The sequence below is a fragment of the Chiloscyllium plagiosum genome, unplaced genomic scaffold (genome assembly GCF_037043375.1).
Source record: "Chiloscyllium plagiosum isolate Xiang-an unplaced genomic scaffold, Cpla_swu_hap1 HiC_scaffold_38, whole genome shotgun sequence".
Classification (NCBI taxonomy): Eukaryota; Metazoa; Chordata; class Chondrichthyes; order Orectolobiformes; family Hemiscylliidae; genus Chiloscyllium; species Chiloscyllium plagiosum.
In genome coordinates this window covers 21,675,066-21,701,446 of record NW_028270176.1, presented here as the reverse complement: position 1 = coordinate 21,701,446, position 26,381 = coordinate 21,675,066, and the positions used below count along the sequence as shown (strand labels likewise).

Genomic DNA, 26,381 nt, shown 5'->3' with positions numbered 1-26,381 from the left:
TTGTTGGGCTGAAGGTCCTGTTTCCACACTGTAGCCAATCTAATTTATTCTAATCTCGTCCACACCGACCCTGCAGAGAGCAATCGACCCAGACCCATTCCGCATCATTCCACATTTAATGCTGACGAATCCACCGGGCCCGCACTATCACCGTACACAATGGGACAAGGAAGCATGGCCAATCCCGCTGAAGCTACACATCTTTGGACTGAGAGCGGTAACCGGAGCAGCCGGAGCAAACCCACGCACACACGGGCAGAATGTTCAAACTGTACAGACGGTGAGGCGAGAGTCGATTGAAACCTGTGTCCCAAGTACTTGGGTCAGCCAGTGTTAACCAATCCAGCGCAGTGCGCCGGACCACCCGGCTCCATAGCACAGCGGTTAGAGCACTGGTCTTGTAAACCAGGGGTCGTGAGTTCAAATCTCACTGGGGCCTCTCAGCCATGTCTCCAGCGCCCACTCAGTTTCAACGCTTGGCATGAGACTGTAGGATGCTATGGTCAAGCTCAACGCCAGCTTGTCGTCTGACCGGCTTATTTGGAAGCGACGGCGTTCACCCGCAATCACCAAATGAACGAGTCGCGCTCCTGAATAACCCTGTTGGACTGATAGCTGCTGTTTTTGTCAAGAGCTTGGGAACTGATGTCTGAAACACCAGGGTCATTACCCTGAAGTGACAGACACCTGTCGACTCTCATTTCTCGTCTCAGACCTGTTGAGCTTTTCCTGCAACTTCTGTTTTTGTCACTTACAGCGTTCAGTTGAAATCCACAAACTTCTTTTTTCTGCAGGCAAAGAACGGGGCTGTGTGTGTTCACGGATTTAACTTTGAGATCGCTGACCTCAGTCACTCCAAGCGAGCGAATGACAATTCCCAATTAGGTCTCCCGGTGATTGTCAGAAATCTCAGAGGCATAGGATCCCTCCAGTTTGGAAACAGGCCATTCCGCCCAACCAGTCGCTCAGTGGTTCGCACTGCTGCCTCACAGCGCTAGGGAGCCAGGCTCGATTCCAGCTTTAGGGAATCGAGTCTGTGTCGACTTTGCACATTCTCCCAGAGTCTGCGTGGGTTTGCTCCGGTTTGCTCTCACAGTCCAAAGACGTGCAGGCCGGCTGAATTGGCCATTCTAAATTGCTGAGCTGAAAATGTATTGCTGGAAAAGCGCAGCAGGTCCGGCAGCATCCAAGGAGCAGGAGAATCGACGTTTCGGGCATGAGCCCTTCTACAGGAAGTTCTAAATTGCCCCTAGTCATAGGTGCATTATTCAGAGTGAAACGGGTCTGGGTGGGTGACTCTTCAGAGGATCGATGTGGACTTGTTGGGCTGAAGGTCCTGTTTCCACACTGTAGCCAATCTAATTTATTCTAATCTCGTCCACACCGACCCTGCAGAGAGCAATCGACCCAGACCCATTCCGCATCATTCCACATTTAATGCTGACGAATCCACCGGGCCCGCACTATCACCGTACACAATGGGACAAGGAAGCATGGCCAATCCCGCTGAAGCTACACATCTTTGGACTGAGAGCGGTAACCGGAGCAGCCGGAGCAAACCCACGCACACACGGGCAGAATGTTCAAACTGTACAGACGGTGAGGCGAGAGTCGATTGAAACCTGTGTCCCAAGTACTTGAGTCAGCCAGTGTTAACCAATCCAGTGCAGTGCGCCGGGCCACCCGGCTCCATAGCTCAGCGGTTAGAGCGCTGGTCTTGTAAACCAGGGGTCGTGAGTTCAAATCTCACTGGGGCCTCTCAGCCATGTCTCCAGCGCCCACTCAGTTTCAACGCTTGGCATGAGACTGTAGGATGCTATGTTCAAGCTCAACGCCAGCTTGTCGTCTAACCGGCTTATTTGGAAGCTACGGCGTTCACCCGCAATCACCAAATGAACGAGTCGCGCTCCTGAATAACCCTCTTGGACTGATAGCTGCTGTTTTTGTCAAGAGCTTGGGAATTGATGTCTGAAACACCAGGGTCATTACCCTGAAGTGACAGACACCTGTCGACTCTCATTTCTCGTCTCAGACCTGTTGAGCTTTTCCTGCAACTTCTGTTTTTGTCACTTACAGCGTTCAGTTGAAATCCACAAACTTCTTTCTTCTGCAGGCAAAGAACGGGGCTGTGTGTGTTCACGGATTTAACTTTGAGATCGCTGACCTCAGTCACTCCAAGCGAGCGAATGACAATTCCCAATTAGGTCTCCCGGTGATTGTCAGAAATCTCAGAGGCATAGGATCCCTCCAGTTTGGAAACAGGCCATTCCGCCCAACCAGTCGCTCAGTGGTTCGCACTGCTGCCTCACAGCGCTAGGGAGCCAGGCTCGATTCCAGCTTTAGGGAATCGAGTCTGTGTCGACTTTGCACATTCTCCCAGAGTCTGCGTGGGTTTGCTCCGGTTTGCTCTCACAGTCCAAAGACGTGCAGGCCGGCTGAATTGGCCATTCTAAATTGCTGAGCTGAAAATGTATTGCTGGAAAAGCGCAGCAGGTCAGGCAGCATCCAAGGAGCAGGAGAATCGACGTTTCGGGCATGAGCCCTTCTACAGGAAGTTCTAAATTGCCCCTAGTCATAGGTGCATTATTCAGAGTGAAACGGGTCTGGGTGGGTTACTCTTCAGAGGATCGATGTGGACTTGTTGGGCTGAAGGTCCTGTTTCCACACTGTAGCCAATCTAATTTATTCTAATCTCGTCCACACCGACCCTGCAGAGAGCAATCGACCCAGACCCATTCCGCATCATTCCACATTTAATGCTGGAGAATCCACCGGGCCCGCACTATCACCGTACACAATGGGACAATGAAGCATGGCCAATCCCGCAGAAGCTACACATCTTTGTACTGAGAGCGGTAACCGGAGCAGCCGGAGCAAACCCACGCACACACGGGCAGAATGTTCAAACTGGACAGACGGTGAGGCGAGAGTCGATTGAAACCTGTGTCCCAAGTACTTGGGTCAGCCAGTGTTAACCAATCCAGCGCAGTGCGCCGGACCACCCGGCTCCATAGCACAGTGGTTAGAGCACTGGTCTTGTAAACCAGGGGTCGTGAGTTCAAATCTCACTGGGGCCTCTCAGCCATGTCTCCAGCGCCCACTCAGTTTCAACGCTTGGCATGAGACTGTAGGATGCTATGGTCAAGCTCAACGCCAGCTTGTCGTCTAACCGGCTTATTTGGAAGCGACGGCGTTCACCCGCAATCACCAAATGAACGAGTCGCGCTCCTGAATAACCCTGTTGGACTGATAGCTGCTGTTTTTGTCAAGAGCTTGGGAACTGATGTCTGAAACACCAGGGTCATTACCCTGAAGTGACAGACACCTGTCGACTCTCATTTCTCGTCTCAGACCTGTTGAGCTTTTCCTGCAACTTCTGTTTTTGTCACTTACAGCGTTCAGTTGAAATCCACAAACTTCTTTTTTCTGCAGGCAAAGAACGGGGCTGTGTGTGTTCACGGATTTAACTTTGAGATCGCTGACCTCAGTCACTCCAAGCGAGCGAATGACAATTCCCAATTAGGTCTCCCGGTGATTGTCAGAAATCTCAGAGGCATAGGATCCCTCCAGTTTGGAAACAGGCCATTCCGCCCAACCAGTCGCTCAGTGGTTCGCACTGCTGCCTCACAGCGCTAGGGAGCCAGGCTCGATTCCAGCTTTAGGGAATCGAGTCTGTGTCGACTTTGCACATTCTCCCAGAGTCTGCGTGGGTTTGCTCCGGTTTGCTCTCACAGTCCAAAGACGTGCAGGCCGGCTGAATTGGCCATTCTAAATTGCTGAGCTGAAAATGTATTGCTGGAAAAGCGCAGCAGGTCCGGCAGCATCCAAGGAGCAGGAGAATCGACGTTTCGGGCATGAGCCCTTCTACAGGAAGTTCTAAATTGCCCCTAGTCATAGGTGCATTATTCAGAGTGAAACGGGTCTGGGTGGGTGACTCTTCAGAGGATCGATGTGGACTTGTTGGGCTGAAGGTCCTGTTTCCACACTGTAGCCAATCTAATTTATTCTAATCTCGTCCACACCGACCCTGCAGAGAGCAATCGACCCAGACCCATTCCGCATCATTCCACATTTAATGCTGACGAATCCACCGGGCCCGCACTATCACCGTACACAATGGGACAAGGAAGCATGGCCAATCCCGCTGAAGCTACACATCTTTGGACTGAGAGCGGTAACCGGAGCAGCCGGAGCAAACCCACGCACACACGGGCAGAATGTTCAAACTGTACAGACGGTGAGGCGAGAGTCGATTGAAACCTGTGTCCCAAGTACTTGAGTCAGCCAGTGTTAACCAATCCAGTGCAGTGCGCCGGGCCACCCGGCTCCATAGCTCAGCGGTTAGAGCGCTGGTCTTGTAAACCAGGGGTCGTGAGTTCAAATCTCACTGGGGCCTCTCAGCCATGTCTCCAGCGCCCACTCAGTTTCAACGCTTGGCATGAGACTGTAGGATGCTATGTTCAAGCTCAACGCCAGCTTGTCGTCTAACCGGCTTATTTGGAAGCTACGGCGTTCACCCGCAATCACCAAATGAACGAGTCGCGCTCCTGAATAACCCTCTTGGACTGATAGCTGCTGTTTTTGTCAAGAGCTTGGGAATTGATGTCTGAAACACCAGGGTCATTACCCTGAAGTGACAGACACCTGTCGACTCTCATTTCTCGTCTCAGACCTGTTGAGCTTTTCCTGCAACTTCTGTTTTTGTCACTTACAGCGTTCAGTTGAAATCCACAAACTTCTTTCTTCTGCAGGCAAAGAACGGGGCTGTGTGTGTTCACGGATTTAACTTTGAGATCGCTGACCTCAGTCACTCCAAGCGAGCGAATGACAATTCCCAATTAGGTCTCCCGGTGATTGTCAGAAATCTCAGAGGCATAGGATCCCTCCAGTTTGGAAACAGGCCATTCCGCCCAACCAGTCGCTCAGTGGTTCGCACTGCTGCCTCACAGCGCTAGGGAGCCAGGCTCGATTCCAGCTTTAGGGAATCGAGTCTGTGTCGACTTTGCACATTCTCCCAGAGTCTGCGTGGGTTTGCTCCGGTTTGCTCTCACAGTCCAAAGACGTGCAGGCCGGCTGAATTGGCCATTCTAAATTGCTGAGCTGAAAATGTATTGCTGGAAAAGCGCAGCAGGTCCGGCAGCATCCAAGGAGCAGGAGAATCGACGTTTCGGGCATGAGCCCTTCTACAGGAAGTTCTAAATTGCCCCTAGTCATAGGTGCATTATTCAGAGTGAAACGGGTCTGGGTGGGTTACTCTTCAGAGGATCGATGTGGACTTGTTGGGCTGAAGGTCCTGTTTCCACACTGTAGCCAATCTAATTTATTCTAATCTCGTCCACACCGACCCTGCAGAGAGCAATCGACCCAGACCCATTCCGCATCATTCCACATTTAATGCTGGAGAATCCACCGGGCCCGCACTATCACCGTACACAATGGGACAATGAAGCATGGCCAATCCCGCAGAAGCTACACATCTTTGTACTGAGAGCGGTAACCGGAGCAGCCGGAGCAAACCCACGCACACACGGGCAGAATGTTCAAACTGGACAGACGGTGAGGCGAGAGTCGATTGAAACCTGTGTCCCAAGTACTTGGGTCAGCCAGTGTTAACCAATCCAGCGCAGTGCGCCGGACCACCCGGCTCCATAGCACAGCGGTTAGAGCACTGGTCTTGTAAACCAGGGGTCGTGAGTTCAAATCTCACTGGGGCCTCTCAGCCATGTCTCCAGCGCCCACTCAGTTTCAACGCTTGGCATGAGACTGTAGGATGCTATGGTCAAGCTCAACGCCAGCTTGTCGTCTAACCGGCTTATTTGGAAGCGACGGCGTTCACCCGCAATCACCAAATGAACGAGTCGCGCTCCTGAATAACCCTGTTGGACTGATAGCTGCTGTTTTTGTCAAGAGCTTGGGAACTGATGTCTGAAACACCAGGGTCATTACCCTGAAGTGACAGACACCTGTCGACTCTCATTTCTCGTCTCAGACCTGTTGAGCTTTTCCTGCAACTTCTGTTTTTGTCACTTACAGCGTTCAGTTGAAATCCACAAACTTCTTTTTTCTGCAGGCAAAGAACGGGGCTGTGTGTGTTCACGGATTTAACTTTGAGATCGCTGACCTCAGTCACTCCAAGCGAGCGAATGACAATTCCCAATTAGGTCTCCCGGTGATTGTCAGAAATCTCAGAGGCATAGGATCCCTCCAGTTTGGAAACAGGCCATTCCGCCCAACCAGTCGCTCAGTGGTTCGCACTGCTGCCTCACAGCGCTAGGGAGCCAGGCTCGATTCCAGCTTTAGGGAATCGAGTCTGTGTCGACTTTGCACATTCTCCCAGAGTCTGCGTGGGTTTGCTCCGGTTTGCTCTCACAGTCCAAAGACGTGCAGGCCGGCTGAATTGGCCATTCTAAATTGCTGAGCTGAAAATGTATTGCTGGAAAAGCGCAGCAGGTCCGGCAGCATCCAATGAGCAGGAGAATCGACGTTTCGGGCATGAGCCCTTCTACAGGAAGTTCTAAATTGCCCCTAGTCATAGGTGCATTATTCAGAGTGAAACGGGTCTGGGTGGGTGACTCTTCAGAGGATCGATGTGGACTTGTTGGGCTGAAGGTCCTGTTTCCACACTGTAGCCAATCTAATTTATTCTAATCTCGTCCACACCGACCCTGCAGAGAGCAATCGACCCAGACCCATTCCGCATCATTCCACATTTAATGCTGACGAATCCACCGGGCCCGCACTATCACCGTACACAATGGGACAAGGAAGCATGGCCAATCCCGCTGAAGCTACACATCTTTGGACTGAGAGCGGTAACCGGAGCAGCCGGAGCAAACCCACGCACACACGGGCAGAATGTTCAAACTGTACAGACGGTGAGGCGAGAGTCGATTGAAACCTGTGTCCCAAGTACTTGAGTCAGCCAGTGTTAACCAATCCAGTGCAGTGCGCCGGGCCACCCGGCTCCATAGCTCAGCGGTTAGAGCGCTGGTCTTGTAAACCAGGGGTCGTGAGTTCAAATCTCACTGGGGCCTCTCAGCCATGTCTCCAGCGCCCACTCAGTTTCAACGCTTGGCATGAGACTGTAGGATGCTATGTTCAAGCTCAACGCCAGCTTGTCGTCTAACCGGCTTATTTGGAAGCTACGGCGTTCACCCGCAATCACCAAATGAACGAGTCGCGCTCCTGAATAACCCTCTTGGACTGATAGCTGCTGGTTTTGTCAAGAGCTTGGGAATTGATGTCTGAAACACCAGGGTCATTACCCTGAAGTGACAGACACCTGTCGACTCTCATTTCTCGTCTCAGACCTGTTGAGCTTTTCCTGCAACTTCTGTTTTTGTCACTTACAGCGTTCAGTTGAAATCCACAAACTTCTTTCTTCTGCAGGCAAAGAACGGGGCTGTGTGTGTTCACGGATTTAACTTTGAGATCGCTGACCTCAGTCACTCCAAGCGAGCGAATGACAATTCCCAATTAGGTCTCCCGGTGATTGTCAGAAATCTCAGAGGCATAGGATCCCTCCAGTTTGGAAACAGGCCATTCCGCCCAACCAGTCGCTCAGTGGTTCGCACTGCTGCCTCACAGCGCTAGGGAGCCAGGCTCGATTCCAGCTTTAGGGAATCGAGTCTGTGTCGACTTTGCACATTCTCCCAGAGTCTGCGTGGGTTTGCTCCGGTTTGCTCTCACAGTCCAAAGACGTGCAGGCCGGCTGAATTGGCCATTCTAAATTGCTGAGCTGAAAATGTATTGCTGGAAAAGCGCAGCAGGTCAGGCAGCATCCAAGGAGCAGGAGAATCGACGTTTCGGGCATGAGCCCTTCTACAGGAAGTTCTAAATTGCCCCTAGTCATAGGTGCATTATTCAGAGTGAAACGGGTCTGGGTGGGTTACTCTTCAGAGGATCGATGTGGACTTGTTGGGCTGAAGGTCCTGTTTCCACACTGTAGCCAATCTAATTTATTCTAATCTCGTCCACACCGACCCTGCAGAGAGCAATCGACCCAGACCCATTCCGCATCATTCCACATTTAATGCTGGAGAATCCACCGGGCCCGCACTATCACCGTACACAATGGGACAATGAAGCATGGCCAATCCCGCAGAAGCTACACATCTTTGTACTGAGAGCGGTAACCGGAGCAGCCGGAGCAAACCCACGCACACACGGGCAGAATGTTCAAACTGGACAGACGGTGAGGCGAGAGTCGATTGAAACCTGTGTCCCAAGTACTTGGGTCAGCCAGTGTTAACCAATCCAGCGCAGTGCGCCGGACCACCCGGCTCCATAGCACAGCGGTTAGAGCACTGGTCTTGTAAACCAGGGGTCGTGAGTTCAAATCTCACTGGGGCCTCTCAGCCATGTCTCCAGCGCCCACTCAGTTTCAACGCTTGGCATGAGACTGTAGGATGCTATGGTCAAGCTCAACGCCAGCTTGTCGTCTAACCGGCTTATTTGGAAGCGACGGCGTTCACCCGCAATCACCAAATGAACGAGTCGCGCTCCTGAATAACCCTGTTGGACTGATAGCTGCTGTTTTTGTCAAGAGCTTGGGAACTGATGTCTGAAACACCAGGGTCATTACCCTGAAGTGACAGACACCTGTCGACTCTCATTTCTCGTCTCAGACCTGTTGAGCTTTTCCTGCAACTTCTGTTTTTGTCACTTACAGCGTTCAGTTGAAATCCACAAACTTCTTTTTTCTGCAGGCAAAGAACGGGGCTGTGTGTGTTCACGGATTTAACTTTGAGATCGCTGACCTCAGTCACTCCAAGCGAGCGAATGACAATTCCCAATTAGGTCTCCCGGTGATTGTCAGAAATCTCAGAGGCATAGGATCCCTCCAGTTTGGAAACAGGCCATTCCGCCCAACCAGTCGCTCAGTGGTTCGCACTGCTGCCTCACAGCGCTAGGGAGCCAGGCTCGATTCCAGCTTTAGGGAATCGAGTCTGTGTCGACTTTGCACATTCTCCCAGAGTCTGCGTGGGTTTGCTCCGGTTTGCTCTCACAGTCCAAAGACGTGCAGGCCGGCTGAATTGGCCATTCTAAATTGCTGAGCTGAAAATGTATTGCTGGAAAAGCGCAGCAGGTCCGGCAGCATCCAATGAGCAGGAGAATCGACGTTTCGGGCATGAGCCCTTCTACAGGAAGTTCTAAATTGCCCCTAGTCATAGGTGCATTATTCAGAGTGAAACGGGTCTGGGTGGGTGACTCTTCAGACGATCGATGTGGACTTGTTGGGCTGAAGGTCCTGTTTCCACACTGTAGCCAATCTAATTTATTCTAATCTCGTCCACACCGACCCTGCAGAGAGCAATCGACCCAGACCCATTCCGCATCATTCCACATTTAATGCTGACGAATCCACCGGGCCCGCACTATCACCGTACACAATGGGACAAGGAAGCATGGCCAATCCCGCTGAAGCTACACATCTTTGGACTGAGAGCGGTAACCGGAGCAGCCGGAGCAAACCCACGCACACACGGGCAGAATGTTCAAACTGTACAGACGGTGAGGCGAGAGTCGATTGAAACCTGTGTCCCAAGTACTTGAGTCAGCCAGTGTTAACCAATCCAGTGCAGTGCGCCGGGCCACCCGGCTCCATAGCTCAGCGGTTAGAGCGCTGGTCTTGTAAACCAGGGGTCGTGAGTTCAAATCTCACTGGGGCCTCTCAGCCATGTCTCCAGCGCCCACTCAGTTTCAACGCTTGGCATGAGACTGTAGGATGCTATGTTCAAGCTCAACGCCAGCTTGTCGTCTAACCGGCTTATTTGGAAGCTACGGCGTTCACCCGCAATCACCAAATGAACGAGTCGCGCTCCTGAATAACCCTCTTGGACTGATAGCTGCTGGTTTTGTCAAGAGCTTGGGAATTGATGTCTGAAACACCAGGGTCATTACCCTGAAGTGACAGACACCTGTCGACTCTCATTTCTCGTCTCAGACCTGTTGAGCTTTTCCTGCAACTTCTGTTTTTGTCACTTACAGCGTTCAGTTGAAATCCACAAACTTCTTTCTTCTGCAGGCAAAGAACGGGGCTGTGTGTGTTCACGGATTTAACTTTGAGATCGCTGACCTCAGTCACTCCAAGCGAGCGAATGACAATTCCCAATTAGGTCTCCCGGTGATTGTCAGAAATCTCAGAGGCATAGGATCCCTCCAGTTTGGAAACAGGCCATTCCGCCCAACCAGTCGCTCAGTGGTTCGCACTGCTGCCTCACAGCGCTAGGGAGCCAGGCTCGATTCCAGCTTTAGGGAATCGAGTCTGTGTCGACTTTGCACATTCTCCCAGAGTCTGCGTGGGTTTGCTCCGGTTTGCTCTCACAGTCCAAAGACGTGCAGGCCGGCTGAATTGGCCATTCTAAATTGCTGAGCTGAAAATGTATTGCTGGAAAAGCGCAGCAGGTCAGGCAGCATCCAAGGAGCAGGAGAATCGACGTTTCGGGCATGAGCCCTTCTACAGGAAGTTCTAAATTGCCCCTAGTCATAGGTGCATTATTCAGAGTGAAACGGGTCTGGGTGGGTTACTCTTCAGAGGATCGATGTGGACTTGTTGGGCTGAAGGTCCTGTTTCCACACTGTAGCCAATCTAATTTATTCTAATCTCGTCCACACCGACCCTGCAGAGAGCAATCGACCCAGACCCATTCCGCATCATTCCACATTTAATGCTGGAGAATCCACCGGGCCCGCACTATCACCGTACACAATGGGACAATGAAGCATGGCCAATCCCGCAGAAGCTACACATCTTTGTACTGAGAGCGGTAACCGGAGCAGCCGGAGCAAACCCACGCACACACGGGCAGAATGTTCAAACTGGACAGACGGTGAGGCGAGAGTCGATTGAAACCTGTGTCCCAAGTACTTGGGTCAGCCAGTGTTAACCAATCCAGCGCAGTGCGCCGGACCACCCGGCTCCATAGCACAGCGGTTAGAGCACTGGTCTTGTAAACCAGGGGTCGTGAGTTCAAATCTCACTGGGGCCTCTCAGCCATGTCTCCAGCGCCCACTCAGTTTCAACGCTTGGCATGAGACTGTAGGATGCTATGGTCAAGCTCAACGCCAGCTTGTCGTCTAACCGGCTTATTTGGAAGCGACGGCGTTCACCCGCAATCACCAAATGAACGAGTCGCGCTCCTGAATAACCCTGTTGGACTGATAGCTGCTGTTTTTGTCAAGAGCTTGGGAACTGATGTCTGAAACACCAGGGTCATTACCCTGAAGTGACAGACACCTGTCGACTCTCATTTCTCGTCTCAGACCTGTTGAGCTTTTCCTGCAACTTCTGTTTTTGTCACTTACAGCGTTCAGTTGAAATCCACAAACTTCTTTTTTCTGCAGGCAAAGAACGGGGCTGTGTGTGTTCACGGATTTAACTTTGAGATCGCTGACCTCAGTCACTCCAAGCGAGCGAATGACAATTCCCAATTAGGTCTCCCGGTGATTGTCAGAAATCTCAGAGGCATAGGATCCCTCCAGTTTGGAAACAGGCCATTCCGCCCAACCAGTCGCTCAGTGGTTCGCACTGCTGCCTCACAGCGCTAGGGAGCCAGGCTCGATTCCAGCTTTAGGGAATCGAGTCTGTGTCGACTTTGCACATTCTCCCAGAGTCTGCGTGGGTTTGCTCCGGTTTGCTCTCACAGTCCAAAGACGTGCAGGCCGGCTGAATTGGCCATTCTAAATTGCTGAGCTGAAAATGTATTGCTGGAAAAGCGCAGCAGGTCCGGCAGCATCCAATGAGCAGGAGAATCGACGTTTCGGGCATGAGCCCTTCTACAGGAAGTTCTAAATTGCCCCTAGTCATAGGTGCATTATTCAGAGTGAAACGGGTCTGGGTGGGTGACTCTTCAGACGATCGATGTGGACTTGTTGGGCTGAAGGTCCTGTTTCCACACTGTAGCCAATCTAATTTATTCTAATCTCGTCCACACCGACCCTGCAGAGAGCAATCGACCCAGACCCATTCCGCATCATTCCACATTTAATGCTGACGAATCCACCGGGCCCGCACTATCACCGTACACAATGGGACAAGGAAGCATGGCCAATCCCGCTGAAGCTACACATCTTTGGACTGAGAGCGGTAACCGGAGCAGCCGGAGCAAACCCACGCACACACGGGCAGAATGTTCAAACTGTACAGACGGTGAGGCGAGAGTCGATTGAAACCTGTGTCCCAAGTACTTGAGTCAGCCAGTGTTAACCAATCCAGTGCAGTGCGCCGGGCCACCCGGCTCCATAGCTCAGCGGTTAGAGCGCTGGTCTTGTAAACCAGGGGTCGTGAGTTCAAATCTCACTGGGGCCTCTCAGCCATGTCTCCAGCGCCCACTCAGTTTCAACGCTTGGCATGAGACTGTAGGATGCTATGTTCAAGCTCAACGCCAGCTTGTCGTCTAACCGGCTTATTTGGAAGCTACGGCGTTCACCCGCAATCACCAAATGAACGAGTCGCGCTCCTGAATAACCCTCTTGGACTGATAGCTGCTGTTTTTGTCAAGAGCTTGGGAATTGATGTCTGAAACACCAGGGTCATTACCCTGAAGTGACAGACACCTGTCGACTCTCATTTCTCGTCTCAGACCTGTTGAGCTTTTCCTGCAACTTCTGTTTTTGTCACTTACAGCGTTCAGTTGAAATCCACAAACTTCTTTCTTCTGCAGGCAAAGAACGGGGCTGTGTGTGTTCACGGATTTAACTTTGAGATCGCTGACCTCAGTCACTCCAAGCGAGCGAATGACAATTCCCAATTAGGTCTCCCGGTGATTGTCAGAAATCTCAGAGGCATAGGATCCCTCCAGTTTGGAAACAGGCCATTCCGCCCAACCAGTCGCTCAGTGGTTCGCACTGCTGCCTCACAGCGCTAGGGAGCCAGGCTCGATTCCAGCTTTAGGGAATCGAGTCTGTGTCGACTTTGCACATTCTCCCAGAGTCTGCGTGGGTTTGCTCCGGTTTGCTCTCACAGTCCAAAGACGTGCAGGCCGGCTGAATTGGCCATTCTAAATTGCTGAGCTGAAAATGTATTGCTGGAAAAGCGCAGCAGGTCAGGCAGCATCCAAGGAGCAGGAGAATCGACGTTTCGGGCATGAGCCCTTCTACAGGAAGTTCTAAATTGCCCCTAGTCATAGGTGCATTATTCAGAGTGAAACGGGTCTGGGTGGGTTACTCTTCAGAGGATCGATGTGGACTTGTTGGGCTGAAGGTCCTGTTTCCACACTGTAGCCAATCTAATTTATTCTAATCTCGTCCACACCGACCCTGCAGAGAGCAATCGACCCAGACCCATTCCGCATCATTCCACATTTAATGCTGGAGAATCCACCGGGCCCGCACTATCACCGTACACAATGGGACAATGAAGCATGGCCAATCCCGCAGAAGCTACACATCTTTGTACTGAGAGCGGTAACCGGAGCAGCCGGAGCAAACCCACGCACACACGGGCAGAATGTTCAAACTGGACAGACGGTGAGGCGAGAGTCGATTGAAACCTGTGTCCCAAGTATTTGAGTCAGCCAGTGTTAACCAATCCAGTGCAGTGCGCCGGGCCACCCGGCTCCATAGCTCAGCTGTTAGAGCGCTGGTCTCGTAAACCAGAAGTCGTGAGTTCAAATCTCCCTGGGGCCTCTCAGCCATGTTTCCAGCGCCCACTCAGTTTCAACGCTTGGCATGAGACTGAAGGATGCTATGTTCAAGCTCAACGCCAGCTTGTCGTCTAACCGGCTTTTTTGGAAGCTACGGCGTTCACCCACAACCACCAAATGAACGAGTCGCGCTCCTGAATAACCCTGTTGGACTGATAGCTGCTGTTTTTGTCAAGAGCTTGGGTATTGATGTCTGAAACACCAGGGTCATTACCCTGAAGTGACAGACACCTGTCGACTCTCATTTCTCGTCTCAGACCTGTTGAGCTTTTCCTGCAACTTCTGTTTTTGTCACTTACAGCGTTCAGTTGAAATCCACAAACTTCTTTTTTCTGCAGGCAAAGAACGGGGCTGTGTGTGTTCACGGATTTAACTTTGAGATCGCTGACCTCAGTCACTCCAAGCGAGCGAATGACAATTCCCAATTAGGTCTCCCGGTGATTGTCAGAAATCTCAGAGGCATAGGATCCCTCCAGTTTGGAAACAGGCCATTCCGCCCAACCAGTCGCTCAGTGGTTCGCACTGCTGCCTCACAGCGCTAGGGAGCCAGGCTCGATTCCAGCTTTAGGGAATCGAGTCTGTGTCGACTTTGCACATTCTCCCAGAGTCTGCGTGGGTTTGCTCCGGTTTGCTCTCACAGTCCAAAGACGTGCAGGCCGGCTGAATTGGCCATTCTAAATTGCTGAGCTGAAAATGTATTGCTGGAAAAGCGCAGCAGGTCAGGCAGCATCCAAGGAGCAGGAGAATCGACGTTTCGGGCATGAGCCCTTCTACAGGAAGTTGTAAATTGCCCCTAGTCATAGGTGCATTATTCAGAGTGAAACGGGTCTGGGTGGGTTACTCTTCAGAGGATCGATGTGGACTTGTTGGGCTGAAGGTCCTGTTTCCACACTGTAGCCAATCTAATTTATTCTAATCTCGTCCACACCGACCCTGCAGAGAGCAATCGACCCAGACCCATTCCGCATCATTCCACATTTAATGCTGACGAATCCACCGGGCCCGCACTATCACCGTACACAATGGGACAATGAAGCATGGCCAATCCCGCAGAAGCTACACATCTTTGTACTGAGAGCGGTAACCGGAGCAGCCGGAGCAAACCCACGCACACACGGGCAGAATGTTCAAACTGGACAGACGGTGACGCGAGAGTCGATTGAAACCTGTGTCCCAAGTATTTGAGTCAGCCAGTGTTAACCAATCCAGTGCAGTGCGCCGGGCCACCCGGCTCCATAGCTCAGCGGTTAGAGCGCTGGTCTCGTAAACCAGAAGTCGTGAGTTCAAATCTCCCTGGGGCCTCTCAGCCATGTCTCCAGCGCCCACTCAGTTTACAACGCTTGGCATGAGACTGTAGGATGCTATGTTCAAGCTCAACGCCAGCTTGTCGTCTAACCGGCTTATTTGGAAGCGACGGCGTTCACCCGCAATCACCAAATGAACGAGTCGCGCTCCTGAATAACCCTGTTGGACTGATAGCTGCTGTTTTTGTCAAGAGCTTGGGAACTGATGTCTGAAACACCAGGGTCATTACCCTGAAGTGACAGACACCTGTCGACTCTCATTTCTCGTCTCAGACCTGTTGAGCTTTTCCTGCAACTTCTGTTTTTGTCACTTACAGCGTTCAGTTGAAATCCACAAACTTCTTTTTTCTGCAGGCAAAGAACGGGGCTGTGTGTGTTCACGGATTTAACTTTGAGATCGCTGACCTCAGTCACTCCAAGCGAGCGAATGACAATTCCCAATTAGGTCTCCCGGTGATTGTCAGAAATCTCAGAGGCATAGGATCCCTCCAGTTTGGAAACAGGCCATTCCGCCCAACCAGTCGCTCAGTGGTTCGCACTGCTGCCTCACAGCGCTAGGGAGCCAGGCTCGATTCCAGCTTTAGGGAATCGAGTCTGTGTCGACTTTGCACATTCTCCCAGAGTCTGCGTGGGTTTGCTCCGGTTTGCTCTCACAGTCCAAAGACGTGCAGGCCGGCTGAATTGGCCATTCTAAATTGCTGAGCTGAAAATGTATTGCTGGAAAAGCGCAGCAGGTCCGGCAGCATCCAATGAGCAGGAGAATCGACGTTTCGGGCATGAGCCCTTCTACAGGAAGTTCTAAATTGCCCCTAGTCATAGGTGCATTATTCAGAGTGAAACGGGTCTGGGTGGGTGACTCTTCAGAGGATCGATGTGGACTTGTTGGGCTGAAGGTCCTGTTTCCACACTGTAGCCAATCTAATTTATTCTAATCTCGTCCACACCGACCCTGCAGAGAGCAATCGACCCAGACCCATTCCGCATCATTCCACATTTAATGCTGACGAATCCACCGGGCCCGCACTATCACCGTACACAATGGGACAAGGAAGCATGGCCAATCCCGCTGAAGCTACACATCTTTGGACTGAGAGCGGTAACCGGAGCAGCCGGAGCAAACCCACGCACACACGGGCAGAATGTTCAAACTGTACAGACGGTGAGGCGAGAGTCGATTGAAACCTGTGTCCCAAGTACTTGAGTCAGCCAGTGTTAACCAATCCAGTGCAGTGCGCCGGACCACCCGGCTCCATAGCTCAGCGGTTAGAGCGCTGGTCTTGTAAACCAGGGGTCGTGAGTTCAAATCTCACTGGGGCCTCTCAGCCATGTCTCCAGCGCCCACTCAGTTTCAACGCTTGGCATGAGACTGTAGGATGCTATGTTCAAGCTCAACGCCAGCTTGTCGTCTAACCGGCTTATTTGGAAGCTACGGCGTTCACCCGCAATCACCAAATGAACGAGTCGCGCTCCTGAATAACCCTCTTGGACTGATAGCTGCTGTTTTTGTCAAGAGCTTGGGAATTGATGTCTGAAACACCAGGGTCATTACCCTGAAGTGACAGACACCTGTCGACTCTCATTTCTCGTCTCAGACCTGTTGAGCTTTTCCTGCAACTTCTGTTTTTGTCACTTACAGCGTTCAGTTGAAATCCACAAACTTCTTTCTTCTGCAGGCAAAGAACGGGGCTGTGTGTGTTCACGGATTTAACTTTGAGATCGCTGACCTCAGTCACTCCAAGCGAGCGAATGACAATTCCCAATTAGGTCTCCCGGTGATTGTCAGAAATCTCAGAGGCATAGGATCCCTCCAGTTTGGAAACAGGCCATTCCGCCCAACCAGTCGCTCAGTGGTTCGCACTGCTGCCTCACAGCGCTAGGGAGCCAGGCTCGATTCCAGCTTTAGGGAATCGAGTCTGTGTCGACTTTGCACATTCTCCCAGAGTCTGCGTGGGTTTGCTCCGGTTTGCTCTCACAGTCCAAAGACGTGCAGGCCGGCTGAATTGGCCATTCTAAATTGCTGAGCTGAAAATGTATTGCTGGAAAAGCGCAGCAGGTCAGGCAGCATCCAAGGAGCAGGAGAATCGACGTTTCGGGCATGAGCCCTTCTACAGGAAGTTCTAAATTGCCCCTAGTCATAGGTGCATTATTCAGAGTGAAACGGGTCTGGGTGGGTTACTCTTCAGAGGATCGATGTGGACTTGTTGGGCTGAAGGTCCTGTTTCCACACTGTAGCCAATCTAATTTATTCTAATCTCGTCCACACCGACCCTGCAGAGAGCAATCGACCCAGACCCATTCCGCATCATTCCACATTTAATGCTGACGAATCCACCGGGCCTGCACTATCACCGTACACAATGGGACAATGAAGCATGGCCAATCCCGCAGAAGCTACACATCTTTGTACTGAGAGCGGTAACCGGAGCAGCCGGAGCAAACCCACGCACACACGGGCAGAATGTTCAAACTGGACAGACGGTGACGCGAGAGTCGATTGAAACCTGTGTCCCAAGTATTTGAGTCAGCCAGTGTTAACCAATCCAGTGCAGTGCGCCGGGCCACCCGGCTCCATAGCTCAGCGGTTAGAGCGCTGGTCTCGTAAACCAGAAGTCGTGAGTTCAAATCTCACTGGGGCCTCTCAGCCATGTCTCCAGCGCCCACTCAGTTTACAACGCTTGGCATGAGACTGTAGGATGCTATGTTCAAGCTCAACGCCAGCTTGTCGTCTAACCGGCTTATTTGGAAGCGATGGCGTTCACCCGCAATCACCAAATGAACGAGTCGCGCTCCTGAATAACCCTGTTGGACTGATAGCTGCTGTTTTTGTCAAGAGCTTGGGAACTGATGTCTGAAACACCAGGGTCATTACCCTGAAGTGACAGACACCTGTCGACTCTCATTTCTCGTCTCAGACCTGTTGAGCTTTTCCTGCAACTTCTGTTTTTGTCACTTACAGCGTTCAGTTGAAATCCACAAACTTCTTTTTTCTGCAGGCAAAGAACGGGGCTGTGTGTGTTCACGGATTTAACTTTGAGATCGCTGACCTCAGTCACTCCAAGCGAGCGAATGACAATTCCCAATTAGGTCTCCCGGTGATTGTCAGAAATCTCAGAGGCATAGGATCCCTCCAGTTTGGAAACAGGCCATTCCGCCCAACCAGTCGCTCAGTGGTTCGCACTGCTGCCTCACAGCGCTAGGGAGCCAGGCTCGATTCCAGCTTTAGGGAATCGAGTCTGTGTCGACTTTGCACATTCTCCCAGAGTCTGCGTGGGTTTGCTCCGGTTTGCTCTCACAGTCCAAAGACGTGCAGGCCGGCTGAATTGGCCATTCTAAATTGCTGAGCTGAAAATGTATTGCTGGAAAAGCGCAGCAGGTCCGGCAGCATCCAATGAGCAGGAGAATCGACGTTTCGGGCATGAGCCCTTCTACAGGAAGTTCTAAATTGCCCCTAGTCATAGGTGCATTATTCAGAGTGAAACGGGTCTGGGTGGGTGACTCTTCAGACGATCGATGTGGACTTGTTGGGCTGAAGGTCCTGTTTCCACACTGTAGCCAATCTAATTTATTCTAATCTCGTCCACACCGACCCTGCAGAGAGCAATCGACCCAGACCCATTCCGCATCATTCCACATTTAATGCTGACGAATCCACCGGGCCCGCACTATCACCGTACACAATGGGACAAGGAAGCATGGCCAATCCCGCTGAAGCTACACATCTTTGGACTGAGAGCGGTAACCGGAGCAGCCGGAGCAAACCCACGCACACACGGGCAGAATGTTCAAACTGTACAGACGGTGAGGCGAGAGTCGATTGAAACCTGTGTCCCAAGTACTTGAGTCAGCCAGTGTTAACCAATCCAGTGCAGTGCGCCGGGCCACCCGGCTCCATAGCTCAGCGGTTAGAGCGCTGGTCTTGTAAACCAGGGGTCGTGAGTTCAAATCTCACTGGGGCCTCTCAGCCATGTCTCCAGCGCCCACTCAGTTTCAACGCTTGGCATGAGACTGTAGGATGCTATGTTCAAGCTCAACGCCAGCTTGTCGTCTAACCGGCTTATTTGGAAGCTACGGCGTTCACCCGCAATCACCAAATGAACGAGTCGCGCTCCTGAATAACCCTGTTGGACTGATAGCTGCTGTTTTTGTCAAGAGCTTGGGAATTGATGTCTGAAACACCAGGGTCATTACCCTGAAGTGACAGACACCTGTCGACTCTCATTTCTCGTCTCAGACCTGTTGAGCTTTTCCTGCAACTTCTGTTTTTGTCACTTACAGCGTTCAGTTGAAATCCACAAACTTCTTTCTTCTGCAGGCAAAGAACGGGGCTGTGTGTGTTCACGGATTTAACTTTGAGATCGCTGACCTCAGTCACTCCAAGCGAGCGAATGACAATTCCCAATTAGGTCTCCCGGTGATTGTCAGAAATCTCAGAGGCATAGGATCCCTCCAGTTTGGAAACAGGCCATTCCGCCCAACCAGTCGCTCAGTGGTTCGCACTGCTGCCTCACAGCGCTAGGGAGCCAGGCTCGATTCCAGCTTTAGGGAATCGAGTCTGTGTCGACTTTGCACATTCTCCCAGAGTCTGCGTGGGTTTGCTCCGGTTTGCTCTCACAGTCCAAAGACGTGCAGGCCGGCTGAATTGGCCATTCTAAATTGCTGAGCTGAAAATGTATTGCTGGAAAAGCGCAGCAGGTCAGGCAGCATCCAAGGAGCAGGAGAATCGACGTTTCGGGCATGAGCCCTTCTACAGGAAGTTCTAAATTGCCCCTAGTCATAGGTGCATTATTCAGAGTGAAACGGGTCTGGGTGGGTTACTCTTCAGAGGATCGATGTGGACTTGTTGGGCTGAAGGTCCTGTTTCCACACTGTAGCCAATCTAATTTATTCTAATCTCGTCCACACCGACCCTGCAGAGAGCAATCGACCCAGACCCATTCCGCATCATTCCACATTTAATGCTGGAGAATCCACCGGGCCCGCACTATCACCGTACACAATGGGACAATGAAGCATGGCCAATCCCGCAGAAGCTACACATCTTTGTACTGAGAGCGGTAACCGGAGCAGCCGGAGCAAACCCACGCACACACGGGCAGAATGTTCAAACTGGACAGACGGTGAGGCGAGAGTCGATTGAAACCTGTGTCCCAAGTACTTGGGTCAGCCAGTGTTAACCAATCCAGCGCAGTGCGCCGGACCACCCGGCTCCATAGCACAGCGGTTAGAGCACTGGTCTTGTAAACCAGGGGTCGTGAGTTCAAATCTCACTGGGGCCTCTCAGCCATGTCTCCAGCGCCCACTCAGTTTCAACGCTTGGCATGAGACTGTAGGATGCTATGGTCAAGCTCAACGCCAGCTTGTCGTCTAACCGGCTTATTTGGAAGCGACGGCGTTCACCCGCAATCACCAAATGAACGAGTCGCGCTCCTGAATAACCCTGTTGGACTGATAGCTGCTGTTTTTGTCAAGAGCTTGGGAACTGATGTCTGAAACACCAGGGTCATTACCCTGAAGTGACAGACACCTGTCGACTCTCATTTCTCGTCTCAGACCTGTTGAGCTTTTCCTGCAACTTCTGTTTTTGTCACTTACAGCGTTCAGTTGAAATCCACAAACTTCTTTTTTCTGCAGGCAAAGAACGGGGCTGTGTGTGTTCACGGATTTAACTTTGAGATCGCTGACCTCAGTCACTCCAAGCGAGCGAATGACAATTCCCAATTAGGTCTCCCGGTGATTGTCAGAAATCTCAGAGGCATAGGATCCCTCCAGTTTGGAAACAGGCCATTCCGCCCAACCAGTCGCTCAGTGGTTCGCACTGCTGCCTCACAGCGCTAGGGAGCCAGGCTCGATTCCAGCTTTAGGGAATCGAGTCTGTGTCGACTTTGCACATTCTCCCAGAGTCTGCGTGGGTTTGCTCCGGTTTGCTCTCACAGTCCAAAGACGTGCAGGCCGGCTGAATTGGCCATTCTAAATTGCTGAGCTGAAAATGTATTGCTGGAAAAGCGCAGCAGGTCCGGCAGCATCCAATGAGCAGGAGAATCGACGTTTCGGGCATGAGCCCTTCTACAGGAAGTTCTAAATTGCCCCTAGTCATAGGTGCATTATTCAGAGTGAAACGGGTCTGGGTGGGTGACTCTTCAGAGGATCGATGTGGACTTGTTGGGCTGAAGGTCCTGTTTCCACACTGTAGCCAATCTAATTTATTCTAATCTCGTCCACACCGACCCTGCAGAGAGCAATCGACCCAGACCCATTCCGCATCATTCCACATTTAATGCTGACGAATCCACCGGGCCCGCACTATCACCGTACACAATGGGACAAGGAAGCATGGCCAATCCCGCTGAAGCTACACATCTTTGGACTGAGAGCGGTAACCGGAGCAGCCGGAGCAAACCCACGCACACACGGGCAGAATGTTCAAACTGTACAGACGGTGAGGCGAGAGTCGATTGAAACCTGTGTCCCAAGTACTTGAGTCAGCCAGTGTTAACCAATCCAGTGCAGTGCGCCGGGCCACCCGGCTCCATAGCTCAGCGGTTAGAGCGCTGGTCTTGTAAACCAGGGGTCGTGAGTTCAAATCTCACTGGGGCCTCTCAGCCATGTCTCCAGCGCCCACTCAGTTTCAACGCTTGGCATGAGACTGTAGGATGCTATGTTCAAGCTCAACGCCAGCTTGTCGTCTAACCGGCTTATTTGGAAGCTACGGCGTTCACCCGCAATCACCAAATGAACGAGTCGCGCTCCTGAATAACCCTCTTGGACTGATAGCTGCTGTTTTTGTCAAGAGCTTGGGAATTGATGTCTGAAACACCAGGGTCATTACCCTGAAGTGACAGACACCTGTCGACTCTCATTTCTCGTCTCAGACCTGTTGAGCTTTTCCTGCAACTTCTGTTTTTGTCACTTACAGCGTTCAGTTGAAATCCACAAACTTCTTTCTTCTGCAGGCAAAGAACGGGGCTGTGTGTGTTCACGGATTTAACTTTGAGATCGCTGACCTCAGTCACTCCAAGCGAGCGAATGACAATTCCCAATTAGGTCTCCCGGTGATTGTCAGAAATCTCAGAGGCATAGGATCCCTCCAGTTTGGAAACAGGCCATTCCGCCCAACCAGTCGCTCAGTGGTTCGCACTGCTGCCTCACAGCGCTAGGGAGCCAGGCTCGATTCCAGCTTTAGGGAATCGAGTCTGTGTCGACTTTGCACATTCTCCCAGAGTCTGCGTGGGTTTGCTCCGGTTTGCTCTCACAGTCCAAAGACGTGCAGGCCGGCTGAATTGGCCATTCTAAATTGCTGAGCTGAAAATGTATTGCTGGAAAAGCGCAGCAGGTCAGGCAGCATCCAAGGAGCAGGAGAATCGACGTTTCGGGCATGAGCCCTTCTACAGGAAGTTCTAAATTGCCCCTAGTCATAGGTGCATTATTCAGAGTGAAACGGGTCTGGGTGGGTTACTCTTCAGAGGATCGATGTGGACTTGTTGGGCTGAAGGTCCTGTTTCCACACTGTAGCCAATCTAATTTATTCTAATCTCGTCCACACCGACCCTGCAGAGAGCAATCGACCCAGACCCATTCCGCATCATTCCACATTTAATGCTGGAGAATCCACCGGGCCCGCACTATCACCGTACACAATGGGACAATGAAGCATGGCCAATCCCGCAGAAGCTACACATCTTTGTACTGAGAGCGGTAACCGGAGCAGCCGGAGCAAACCCACGCACACACGGGCAGAATGTTCAAACTGGACAGACGGTGACGCGAGAGTCGATTGAAACCTGTGTCCCAAGTATTTGAGTCAGCCAGTGTTAACCAATCCAGTGCAGTGCGCTGGGCCACCCGGCTCCATAGCTCAGCGGTTAGAGCGCTGGTCTCGTAAACCGGAAGTCGTGAGTTCAAATCTCCCTGGGGCTTCTCAGCCATGTTTCCAGCGCCCACTCAGTTTCAACGCTTGGCATGAGACTGAAGGATGCTATGTTCAAGCTCAACGCCAGCTTGTCGTCTAACCGGCTTTTTTGGAAGCTACGGCGTTCACCCACAACCACCAAATGAACGAGTCGCGCTCCTGAATAACCCTGTTGGACTGATAGCTGCTGTTTTTGTCAAGAGCTTGGGTATTGATGTCTGAAACACCAGGGTCATTACCCTGAAGTGACAGACACCTGTCGACTCTCATTTCTCGTCTCAGACCTGTTGAGCTTTTCCTGCAACTTCTGTTTTTGTCACTTACAGCGTTCAGTTGAAATCCACAAACTTCTTTCTTCTGCAGGCAAAGAACGGGGCTGTGTGTGTTCACGGATTTAACTTTGAGATCGCTGACCTCAGTCACTCCAAGCGAGCGAATGACAATTCCCAATTAGGTCTCCCGGTGATTGTCAGAAATCTCAGAGGCATAGGATCCCTCCAGTTTGGAAACAGGCCATTCCGCCCAACCAGTCGCTGAGTGGTTCGCACTGCTGCCTCACAGCGCTAGGGAGCCAGGCTCGATTCCAGCTTTAGGGAATCGAGTCTGTGTCGACTTTGCACATTCTCCCAGAGTCTGCGTGGGTTTGCTCCGGTTTGCTCTCACAGTCCAAAGACGTGCAGGCCGGCTGAATTGGCCATTCTAAATTGCTGAGCTGAAAATGTATTGCTGGAAAAGCGCAGCAGGTCAGGCAGCATCCAAGGAGCAGGAGAATCGACGTTTCGGGCATGAGCCCTTCTACAGGAAGTTCTAAATTGCCCCTAGTCATAGGTGCATTATTCAGAGTGAAACGGGTCTGGGTGGGTTACTCTTCAGAGGATCGATGTGGACTTGTTGGGCTGAAGGTCCTGTTTCCACACTGTAGCCAATCTAATTTATTCTAATCTCGTCCACACCGACCCTGCAGAGAGCAATCGACCCAGACCCATTCCGCATCATTCCACATTTAATGCTGACGAATCCACCGGGCCCGCACTATCACCGTACACAATGGGACAATGAAGCATGGCCAATCCCGCAGAAGCTACACATCTTTGGAATGAGAGCGGTAACCGGAGCAGCCGGAGCAAACCCACGCACACACGGGCAGAATGTTCAAACTGGACAGACGGTGAGGCGAGAGTCGATTGAAACCTGTGTCCCAAGTACTTGAGTCAGCCAGTGTTAACCCATCCAGCGCAGTGCGCCGGACCACCCGGCTCCATAGCACAGCGGTTAGAGCACTGGTCTTGTAAACCAGGGGTCGTGAGTTCAAATCTCACTGGGGCCTCTCAGCCATGTCTCCAGCGCCCACTCAGTTTCAACGCTTGGCATGAGACTGTAGGATGCTATGGTCAAGCTCAACGCCAGCTTGTCGTCTAACCGGCTTATTTGGAAGCTACGGCGTTCACCCGCAATCACCAAATGAACGAGTCGCGCTCCTGAATAACCCTCTTGGACTGATAGCTGCTGTTTTTGTCAAGAGCTTGGGAATTGATGTCTGAAACACCAGGGTCATTACCCTGAAGTGACAGACACCTGTCGACTCTCATTTCTCGTCTCAGACCTGTTGAGCTTTTCCTGCAACTTCTGTTTTTGTCACTTACAGCGTTCAGTTGAAATCCACAAACTTCTTTCTTCTGCAGGCAAAGAACGGGGCTGTGTGTGTTCACGGATTTAACTTTGAGATCGCTGACCTCAGTCACTCCAAGCGAGCGAATGACAATTCCCAATTAGGTCTCCCGGTGATTGTCAGAAATCTCAGAGGCATAGGATCCCTCCAGTTTGGAAACAGGCCATTCCGCCCAACCAGTCGCTGAGTGGTTCGCACTGCTGCCTCACAGCGCTAGGGAGCCAGGCTCGATTCCAGCTTTAGGGAATCGAGTCTGTGTCGACTTTGCACATTCTCCCAGAGTCTGCGTGGGTGTGCTCCGGTTTGCTCTCACAGTCCAAAGACGTGCAGGCCGGCTGAATTGGCCATTCTAAATTGCTGAGCTGAAAATGTATTGCTGGAAAAGCGCAGCAGGTCAGGCAGCATCCAAGGAGCAGGAGAATCGACGTTTCGGGCATGAGCCCTTCTACAGGAAGTTCTAAATTGCCCCTAGTCATAGGTGCATTATTCAGAGTGAAACGGGTCTGGGTGGGTTACTCTTCAGAGGATCGATGTGGACTTGTTGGGCTGAAGGTCCTGTTTCCACACTGTAGCCAATCTAATTTATTCTAATCTCGTCCACACCGACCCTGCAGAGAGCAATCGACCCAGACCCATTCCGCATCATTCCACATTTAATGCTGACGAATCCACCGGGCCCGCACTATCACCGTACACAATGGGACAATGAAGCATGGCCAATCCCGCAGAAGCTACACATCTTTGGAATGAGAGCGGTAACCGGAGCAGCCGGAGCAAACCCACGCACACACGGGCAGAATGTTCAAACTGGACAGACGGTGAGGCGAGAGTCGATTGAAACCTGTGTCCCAAGTACTTGAGTCAGCCAGTGTTAACCCATCCAGCGCAGTGCGCCGGACCACCCGGCTCCATAGCACAGCGGTTAGAGCACTGGTCTTGTAAACCAGGGGTCGTGAGTTCAAATCTCACTGGGGCCTCTCAGCCATGTCTCCAGCGCCCACTCAGTTTCAGCGCTTGGCATGAGACTGTAGGATGCTATGGTCAAGCTCAACGCCAGCTTGTCGTCTAACCGGCTTATTTGGAAGCTACGGCGTTCACCCGCAATCACCAAATGAACGAGTCGCGCTCCTGAATAACCCTGTTGGACTGATAGCTGCTGTTTTTGTCAAGAGCTTGGGAATTGATGTCTGAAACACCAGGGTCATTACCCTGAAGTGACAGACACCTGTCGACTCTCATTTCTCGTCTCAGACCTGTTGAGCTTTTCCTGCAACTTCTGTTTTTGTCACTTACAGCGTTCAGTTGAAATCCACAAACTTCTTTCTTCTGCAGGCAAAGAACGGGGCTGTGTGTGTTCACGGATTTAACTTTGAGATCGCTGACCTCAGTCACTCCAAGCGAGCGAATGACAATTCCCAATTAGGTCTCCCGGTGATTGTCAGAAATCTCAGAGGCATAGGATCCCTCCAGTTTGGAAACAGGCCATTCCGCCCAACCAGTCGCTGAGTGGTTCGCACTGCTGCCTCACAGCGCTAGGGAGCCAGGCTGGATTCCAGCTTTAGGGAATCGAGTCTGTGTCGACTTTGCACATTCTCCCAGAGTCTGCGTGGGTTTGCTCCGGTTTGCTCTCACAGTCCAAAGACGTGCAGGCCGGCTGAATTGGCCATTCTAAATTGCTGAGCTGAAAATGTATTGCTGGAAAAGCGCAGCAGGTCAGGCAGCATCCAAGGAGCAGGAGAATCGACGTTTCGGGCATGAGCCCTTCTACAGGAAGTTGTAAGTTGCCCCTAGTCATAGGTGCATTATTCAGAGTGAAACGGGTCTGGGTGGGTTACTCTTCAGAGGATCGATGTGGA

At 51.7% G+C, this 26,381-nt stretch overlaps 13 non-coding genes across 13 annotated transcripts; all 13 read left to right on the top strand.

Moving 5' to 3' along the window:
• The first annotated feature begins 1,685 nt into the window (after positions 1-1,685).
• On the top strand, positions 1,686-1,758 carry trnat-ugu (transfer RNA threonine (anticodon UGU)). The gene has a single exon. It is a non-coding gene; the product is annotated as a tRNA-Thr (tRNA).
• A 1,246-nt stretch (positions 1,759-3,004) lies between these two features.
• trnat-ugu (transfer RNA threonine (anticodon UGU)) lies at positions 3,005-3,077 on the top strand. Its single transcript has one exon. It is a non-coding gene; the product is annotated as a tRNA-Thr (tRNA).
• A 1,246-nt stretch (positions 3,078-4,323) lies between these two features.
• On the top strand, positions 4,324-4,396 carry trnat-ugu (transfer RNA threonine (anticodon UGU)). The gene has a single exon. It is a non-coding gene; the product is annotated as a tRNA-Thr (tRNA).
• A 2,565-nt stretch (positions 4,397-6,961) lies between these two features.
• Positions 6,962-7,034, top strand: trnat-ugu (transfer RNA threonine (anticodon UGU)). The gene has a single exon. It is a non-coding gene; the product is annotated as a tRNA-Thr (tRNA).
• Positions 7,035-9,599: 2,565 nt separating this feature from the next.
• trnat-ugu (transfer RNA threonine (anticodon UGU)) lies at positions 9,600-9,672 on the top strand. Its single transcript has one exon. It is a non-coding gene; the product is annotated as a tRNA-Thr (tRNA).
• A 2,565-nt stretch (positions 9,673-12,237) lies between these two features.
• On the top strand, positions 12,238-12,310 carry trnat-ugu (transfer RNA threonine (anticodon UGU)). The gene has a single exon. It is a non-coding gene; the product is annotated as a tRNA-Thr (tRNA).
• Positions 12,311-13,556: 1,246 nt separating this feature from the next.
• trnat-cgu (transfer RNA threonine (anticodon CGU)) lies at positions 13,557-13,629 on the top strand. Its single transcript has one exon. It is a non-coding gene; the product is annotated as a tRNA-Thr (tRNA).
• A 1,246-nt stretch (positions 13,630-14,875) lies between these two features.
• trnat-cgu (transfer RNA threonine (anticodon CGU)) lies at positions 14,876-14,948 on the top strand. The gene has a single exon. It is a non-coding gene; the product is annotated as a tRNA-Thr (tRNA).
• Positions 14,949-16,195: 1,247 nt separating this feature from the next.
• trnat-ugu (transfer RNA threonine (anticodon UGU)) lies at positions 16,196-16,268 on the top strand. Its single transcript has one exon. It is a non-coding gene; the product is annotated as a tRNA-Thr (tRNA).
• A 1,246-nt stretch (positions 16,269-17,514) lies between these two features.
• Positions 17,515-17,587, top strand: trnat-cgu (transfer RNA threonine (anticodon CGU)). The gene has a single exon. It is a non-coding gene; the product is annotated as a tRNA-Thr (tRNA).
• A 1,247-nt stretch (positions 17,588-18,834) lies between these two features.
• trnat-ugu (transfer RNA threonine (anticodon UGU)) lies at positions 18,835-18,907 on the top strand. Its single transcript has one exon. It is a non-coding gene; the product is annotated as a tRNA-Thr (tRNA).
• Positions 18,908-21,472: 2,565 nt separating this feature from the next.
• On the top strand, positions 21,473-21,545 carry trnat-ugu (transfer RNA threonine (anticodon UGU)). The gene has a single exon. It is a non-coding gene; the product is annotated as a tRNA-Thr (tRNA).
• Positions 21,546-22,791: 1,246 nt separating this feature from the next.
• On the top strand, positions 22,792-22,864 carry trnat-cgu (transfer RNA threonine (anticodon CGU)). Its single transcript has one exon. It is a non-coding gene; the product is annotated as a tRNA-Thr (tRNA).
• Positions 22,865-26,381: the final 3,517 nt, after the last annotated feature.